Here is an 8,527-nt window from a genome sequence, read left to right as displayed (position 1 = left end):
CATGTGAATAATAATAATAATATGATGGATGGATGGATGGATGGATGGATGGATGGATGGATGGATGGATGGATGGATGGATGGATGGATGGAAAAATTCTTCTCCATAAAATCTCTACCTAATTAATTTGACTAACAAGAATGAAACACTGACATTTAGTGTTCAAAATTGGAGAATATTGTTTCAACTTTGCTGAGTTCTAGCGGTGAGCTAATGTCCCTTGATTTAGATGAGGAAGTGATGGCAATGACAGAGAGGAAGGTGCTTCCTGTGCAAACAGAAAGGCAAAGCGTAACAAGACACTCAAGAAGTTTGCCAGCAGGAAATGATTTGCAAGGCGGAAAAATCATTAGCTTATTATTTAAATTATTGTATAAACATCAATTATAAAGGAAAATAATGAGTCTGATGCCACTTTCTCTGAGGCTTCTTTGAAAGAGTAATTTGTTAAGCTGCGTAAACCATTACAGGTTTGAGGGGATCATTTTACAGCAACTTAAAGCTGCTTTAGTTCATGCAAAGGAAGTCTTTGGTACCTTGATTCAAAGATGTTTCCTGATTTGTTATAATTCTAACCAAAAGGTAGATTTTAAGTTACAAAAGGGAACAATCAAAGAATTATAAAACAACGATGGAGTAGGACAAAAAACGAGGACAGACTTCTTTTAAACTGGAGAAATAACTTTAGACTAGTGGCTCTCAATCCATGCCCTGTGTTTTTTAGGTGTCTTTTTGATGCCATGGAGCTGACTTGAACTAATGAGTCTTTAACTGACTTCTGCAGCACATGATGGCTGTTGAAGATGTCATGAAATAATTTCAATCAGATGTGCTGCAACAGAGAGACATGGAAAAAATGCTGGGCATTGATCCCTGAGGATCAGGATTGAGAACCAATGCCCTAAACTTACACCATTGTGATGGAAGACATGCCTTCCCTGCCTTCTCTGAGCTATATGTATTAAGAGTTGAAAGTCTTCCTGAGGAGGGGTGCGGTGCCACACTAGTGAAAGGTTTTGAGGAAACAGCTTCTGTGTTGTGGTTTATATTTCCTGCTTCCTATAGAAACCTTAGGTTTTGTAAACTACATAGCAAAATCAAGGGTTGCAAAAGAAAATATGGTCAGAAAGGACACCTGCCTAATATGTGGAGCATTTAGATGCCATAGCAGCTCAATGTTGGACTGTTCATACCCAAGAAAATAACATTACATTCTCTGTGATAACAGAGGACCTCATTGTTGTCAGGCAAGAATTAGAGAACTCTATAAAATTGTTGATATGTTTTATGTTTTGCATTGCCATAAATTAGGATCATAGAGGGGGGAGGACCCAATCTGCCCAATATTATGGAGAGACACACTATATTGATAACAAACATCACAATGAGGATAGAGATTTTCAGTTACTCAGATTGTGAGATTTGTTTCTGCATTGATTGTGGGTTGAGTTTGGATCGTAATTCTGACCTGGTGTGGTTCTGCCAAACATGCAGCATCTGGTAAAGCCTGAAATGGAGAATACAGCCATCTTATGGTTTGAATCATTTCATGCTCCTAAAGAGATGCCAGACTTTGTAGATACTGGACCAGAATTGTGCCCATACTTTCTGAAATTCTCCATTTAATAATTGCAATATCATTACATGACATTTGAACAACGATAGTTTGCTAAGAGTACATGGAGTGCAACACCACAGAGGCATTGAGCTGTGCCCCAATGGACACAGTTCAGATGGTGGTGTAAAGAACACGCTTTAGGTCGGTACAGTCTGACAGCTGTTAACAGATGTTTAGCTTTTGCTACAGAGAACTTGAAGAACAAGTTTGATGCCTGGAACAGAGTCCTTATAATTCTTGAAAGTTTGTGATTTTGAAAAAAACTATTTCAAACCCCTTACAAGGTTAACATTTCACAAAGCTGACCACATCTGTCAACATGTAATTGCATTTTGTTTGCTCTGCACTGCATTCTTATGTTTCTTATTAAGTACTATTAAGTACTATAACAGCAAATGCATCAGTGTGTGCCACCTTCTCATGGGAGAACTGGTGGACTCCCAGTTATAGTTATGGAGTCGACATGCAATGCATGTCACTTTCTTCTGATGTCTTTGCATGCATAGCCAAAGAAAGCTATGCCCAGTGGTTGATCAGAAAAATTAACATAGTGACATGTAAAGAGCCTGCTGTAAATCTATCAAAGTGAAGAGGATGGGCTATGCTTCACTGCACATGATGGGATTTCATAACAAAAAATGCAAGTTCTGAAGTTGAAAGCAAGCAGATTATTTCTTAATCTTACTCAATCTAAAATTTGCATATTAGTCACTAACATAATGAATGAGGTCAGAATGTGTGATAGTAGCTGCTAAGTTGTTGGCATTTGTAAGCTACTTATGTCGTCTCAGACATTATGGGTCAGTCAATCGGTTATTGCTTGATATTAGATATTCCAATCTGATGTTAAGCAAAAAACAAATTTTATCAGGTTGCACCTATTATCAGACGGATTATATCAGACTGCACCTAAAATCTTTCTAGATATTAGAATGCTGATAAAAACACAATGCCTACGTCTAACGTTTATGTAACCCATGGATTAATCAAAAAATGGGTCAGTTGTTCTCATACCTATTTGTGTTGACTATTTCACTCTATTTGAGTAATATTACTATATTAAACCTAACACCAAACTCTAAACTAAGCATTAGAAGAATGACTCGTGTAAAAGTGAGGAAAGCCTGAGTTCCTTTAAATCAAGAATAAAAACACATTTGTTTAGGATTGCCTTCGACTGTTCTAGTTAAACAGTTCAACTAAAACATCATTAGTTCAACTTTTTTATTTTCTTTAGTCCAACTGTTTTTAATTTTTTTTTTGTTTCTGCATGTTTTATTTTATTTTATTTATTTTTTTATTTTCACCTACTTGCTTTGATTCTGTTTTATCTTCCTGTATTTTAATCATGTAAAGCACTTTGCATTGTCTTTGTACTGAATTGTGCGATACAAATAAATTTGCCTTGCCTTGCCTCATGCTGATATAGTATCAATATCAGTATCGATCAGTTCTCAAAGGTGCAATATCGGTAATGTGTTGTTACTGTGCTCTGTTGGCACATCCCTAATGGGATCAATAGATTTTATCAAATATATCAGAATGATGCATTACAACGACTAAAAGATGCTCCACTGTCACTTTAAGCAGTCGTTCACTATCTTCCAATTTGATATTGATTTCACATCAGCTTCTGCAAATAGTGTAAGCTTTAACTAATATAGTTAAGAGTAGATTAAGCTGATTAAATTTGTTTGATTCAACAGATATCTCATATATAACAGCTCCTGTAAAACCTTTGTTGTGGCCACCAGTAAAGCCTTGTCTTGAAGTGGAGATACATGGCGTTTGAAGCGTTATTTGCAAAGCTGGTGCTCCAAACTGAGGTATGGTTTTGGCAACATTTTCCATGAGAAATGCAACAGCTGTTTGTCAATTATATACTATTTGTTTTTTTTATATATTTTTTTTTTGCAGTGACTGGAACTTGTGTATTTTAAAAATGGAGATATCAAGAGCAGGAAGTTTTTTGACCTGCTCAGGCACACTTTGGTCACTTAGGTCCACCATCTGTTCATTAACATGGAAATATGCATGTCTGCAAAATTGGTTAGATATCGAACAAAGATTTTGAATAAATATATCACCTAAGAGCTAAAAAGGATTAGTATGTCAAAATACCTGATCCAACCAATTTGACAGGAATGGGTCCCTAAAACACCCTTATTACACAGGCAGAACTAAGGCTGGGGTACATGGCCGAAAACTAATATCTTCACATTTTTAAGCTGAGAGGGAATAAGCGATGTAAATTAAAAGGTTTTTTTTCTATTTATGAAGACATAAGAAGCACCCTGAGTTAAAACTTAGGAGAAAGTATTGTAGAAAGATGGGAAAAAAATAAAAATGTACTCGTTACCTGTCACTCTCCATCTGTGGGACATAGTTTGTGTTTCTAAATTTGCAGCCTCATGCTGCCACAATAAGGTTTCTGTCTGCTATTACAATGGTTTTATATAGCAGGCAAGACCCTCCCATGGGTTAAAGAACAGTAGCTGATTGAAATTATGCTTTTGCAGGTTTTTCAGACTTGCTTTTGTTGATTTTGGTGCGGCCAGTTAACAGGTTAAACATGTGTGGTGAAAGATAGGTGATGTCTAAACAGACTTTATTTATCAAGAAACCAAAGGGATTAAAACATTTGTGTTGACCAAGAGAAGTGCACAATCACAGAAAATGTCTTAAAGCTGCTTTGGTAAACCAATATTTTTCTCAAAAAGTTTTATTGTGATGTTATATTTTAATGGTAAATTAATTACTTTTTAAGTGCTTTAAGTTTGTCTCTTCACAGAGCAATTTAACTGACATTAAAATTAGAAACGGTTCATTACTTCCTAAGTAAGCAGACCAAACATAATAATCAACAGCGTTTAAATATTTGCTTTCGACCATACTCGACAATACTTGTGAGAAAACTAAATTCATGGAGTCGCCTCGGTGATGAGTGCTTCCCTATTTATCAAAATATTACAAACATGCTGTAGGGACTGGATGCTAACTATTTATTTGTTTATATGTTGAGCTGAGTTGATGAGGATTTTGATTCCGTTCATAGGAACAAAATGCTGCAGAGATTTGCATCAAGAAATTATTTCCAATGGATTTTGAATCAGTTTAGTTTGAACAGCAAAGCTACTGTTATCTGGAAGCATGATCCAAATAATTGGCAGTAATTAATAGATGGTGTAATTCAATTCCTGGTTGTCTGTAATCCTTCCGTCATAACAGGACAAACTGAGAGATTCTGTTCTTGTAAATCTATTTCCCTCAGAGTGAAAGCTTCTTGACTTGCATTAGGTTTTCAAAGATAACAGCTGTGTTGGAACACAGAGGTCTTTGCTCTCCCAGTCAAACTTCCCACTGGGTTAGAGACAGACATTTCTACTTATGCTTTTAGTCAGTTAATAGATATTATTTTCGTTCTTTTGGACTTGCACACAGGGTATTGTTGGTCTTGGTGTCCAGTATGTTTATCAGGTGATAATACAATGAAATTTGTTAAAGTAAGCTACAGCGGTATGACACAAAATTCCCAGAGGACTTTGGTATCATGGTGCTCCCATGATAGCAGTGTTTCCAGTAGAGTAAAATTGACCTAAAATGGCATTACAGAGTACAGCAGAGAGACTCCAGAGTTTCACAAAGAGGGGCTCACACACCTGTAAGGAAAAGGTTTGGTTCGCTAATTCAGGACATGATATTTGCTTAAATATTGATACTGCTCTTATTCAGATTCTCTACCTTGATGTCTTAAATATCCTAAAATTAATCTGAAGGTCCAGTTAAAAAAGGCCCAGATGGAAGGGGCATACAGCGAAGCGTTCCGTTTCTTTACAACATAATGTTAAGCTCAGAGGGGGAGCATGACCGCTGGCAGGTTGATTGGAGTAGAAAAAAGCAAAAAAAAAATTGAAGTCTGCTTGCCTTAAATGAATACTGTTTTGCGGCTCATCTCCTGTGAAACCAACTATCAGTTTTAGTCTGTGAGGAAGACACCCAGTCTACTTTTAAGGGTAGGCTTAAACTTTCCTTTTTGATAAAGCTTATAGTTAGAGAGGCTCACACTGAGCCTGGTGCTGCTGAAGGTTTCTTCCTGTTAAAAGAAATGTTTTCTCTCCACTGTCACTACAGGCATTCTTAGTGTGAGGGATTGCCTTCGAGTCAATGCAATCAACTGGTTTTCCTTAGATAGAAAACTTTGAATCAATTTCATTGTATGATCTGGTGAACTGTAAAGTGCCTTGAGATGACTTTTGTTGTGAATTGGCGCTATATAAATAAACTTCATTGAAAGGCAAACAAAAAGAAAACAAATACATGTGGTGTTTCTAAGGCATTGGTTTTAAGAAAAGCAGCCAGGCAAAGCCTCAAACAGTTTAAGCAGAAAATGGCTAAAAGAGGCTAAATGCCTAGCAGTGTTATTCAGAAAGAAAACAGGAATCTGAACAAACTGGAATCTGAACCACAAAACAGGAAATGTATTTTGACCACCAAAAGCTGTGAATGGTGGGAACTGCTGCAAGGCACCGATGAAATAAAGAGGTTTTATTGTACCATTTTGTTATGCCTCCTTTTACTAAAGCAAGGGAACCGTTCTGCATCATGTCATCTGCTTGGCTTCTTTGTGACGATGGTCTCCACTAGAGCACAACAAGGACAGATGTATTTTATATATATATATATATATATATATATATATATATATATATATATATATATATATATATATATATATATATACACACATTTTATAAAATACTAAAAAAAAATGCATACATCTGTGTCACTGTGAAAGGTTTTAAACAATAGAACGCTTGTCTATATTGACCAACACACAACTATTGGAAAAGTCGAGAAGCTCACCTCTACCTTAACCCTCATTTAACGCAGGGCAGGTTTTACAACCACAAGCATTAAACAGACACTCCACGCCTTGCTTGTTTTCGGGCACTGCACCAAAGTAACTGTAAGGTTATGGATATTTTTTGTTTTGTTGGGATGATGACATTTCTACAGTGATCCAGATTTTTAAACAAGCATTTTAGAAACAACAAATAAACACATTAAAGAGCAATAGCCATGTTACTAATAAAGCTGTGGTGACATCTTAAAGCATGATTTTGTAATGTTTTCCATCACAGAGAATCAGTATTATTCTTTCAACATTAGTTGCTGTTCCAGTTTGATTTTGTTAAATGCCATGGTTAAAGAAGTGGGTACTTTAATTCAAGTTCAACATCATATATGTTTATTAGGGATTCTAATTCTGAAGTAAAAAACAAGAAGAAGTTCTTAACTTGTGTGATTAAGAAAGTTGGCCAATAGCAGGCCTTTATATCAGCAATGTTCCCACTGTCACATATGAATTGATTTATTTTTTTGTATATTTGATGGTCTAGAAACTAAAGTTTAGCCTGGGCTAAAAAAAACATCACCAAACAGGTATTTCTTAAACATTGCTCCTGAACCAGGTTTGATAAGGCGGTTCAACCCAGACACTGCATGTTTGTGATCTTACATAGAAAACCAAATGAAAGAAAAAAAATATGAGTAATAAAATACCTAACTACTGTTGTGCCTTGCATTTTTCATTTGATTTCTATTGTTAATTTCTATTTTTGTTTGTTCATTTACATAAACTAGTCACTTTTGAGGGCTAAATTTGTTCAGTTTTTAAATTTAGTCACCGTTAAAGAAAAAATCACTCTACAACCAAACCGTGATTACCATCACTCCTCTGTTTATCTTTCTTCCTTTCAAATTTAGATAAGGCGTATGCATTATAGCTAAATGCCACCATCTGAGCAAATGAAAAATGGTAAACAGAGAGAGCTTGTTAACAAGTTTTAGACAGAATCCAACAGGCACCATTTTACTGCATTTGAAGATTACTGCTGCAAACTAAATGTGAAAACTAAATAAATTATCTGGATTGTTTTCTAAATCTTATCTCTCTTTTAATATAAGAGATATCCCCGGGGGGAGATGCCTATGTAAAGAATTATTTTGTAGTATAAGGCACCAAAGATTATCCAAAGGGCAAGTTTCCTTCTAAATCCAACCCTGAATAGGATCACTGGATAAACGCTGTAATTACCCAGGGAAATACTTTCATAAAAATCCAGAGTCTCAGCAGTGACCAAGAATAGTTCATTAAATGTAGCTGTCATTTGTTACAAAAGTTTTAAAATTCTAACTGGGAAGGCAAAAATGTAAAATTAGCAAAGGTTAAGCAACACTACATAGCAGACAGAGAATAGTAATAAAACAGTTATAATGAAAACTAATCCTCTGCTTTTTTAAAGGAATGTAAACAGGTTGCAGGCAGCTGATTGTGTCATATGATTTGATAACCTGTCCTTTCTATAGGCGTAGATCCAAATGAATAATGACAGCAGAGGGGATCACAGCAACGCAATGAGAATCTCTACATCCACTAAGCAGATGTTCACCACTGCACAGGAACAGGGTCCCTAAAACTAACATCCCTACGGGTTTCTCTTCTCACAGGTGAGGACAAATTCACCGCACCACGCCTCCGCACACACGCATCTCCCGCAGACTTTCGGAGGCTTCTTCGCGCACTTAAATTCACTGTAGAAATGTTGTTCATCAGGATTAGGAAAACAACAAGATGCATTTAAAAGGACTTACCGTTGCTTCACTAGATAGTCAGAGAGTTAAGAGTCGCTCCAAATGAAAAGAAAAATGTTTTTGTTTAAGAGGTGGGCTGGTGCTCAGGGCGACATGCAGCTGAGTCCAGGAAATAAATAAGAAAATCAAGACAAAAAAAATGGGGTCTGATCTGTGTTTCCGCCTTCCTGCTGAGAAGTTGCTCTCCTGCCTCAGTGAATGACTTAAGGAAGATGAGAATAGCTCCTTTCCTCTGCCTTTGTCTCTCACACTCC

At 36.2% G+C, this 8,527-nt stretch overlaps 1 protein-coding gene across 1 annotated transcript in view; it reads right to left on the bottom strand.

The window, feature by feature from the left end:
- Window positions 1–8,527, bottom strand: part of adora2a (adenosine A2a receptor) — a 21,228-nt gene extending 12,701 nt beyond the window's left edge. The window contains 1 exon segment of the mRNA XM_015396617.1: window positions 8,274–8,527. The gene's annotated coding sequence lies outside the window, so the exon portion shown is untranslated.

Source organism: Cyprinodon variegatus, unplaced genomic scaffold (genome assembly GCF_000732505.1).
Source record: "Cyprinodon variegatus isolate N-32 unplaced genomic scaffold, C_variegatus-1.0 Scaffold809, whole genome shotgun sequence".
NCBI classification, from domain to species: domain Eukaryota; kingdom Metazoa; phylum Chordata; class Actinopteri; order Cyprinodontiformes; family Cyprinodontidae; genus Cyprinodon; species Cyprinodon variegatus.
This window is presented reverse-complemented; position numbering and strand designations above follow the sequence as displayed.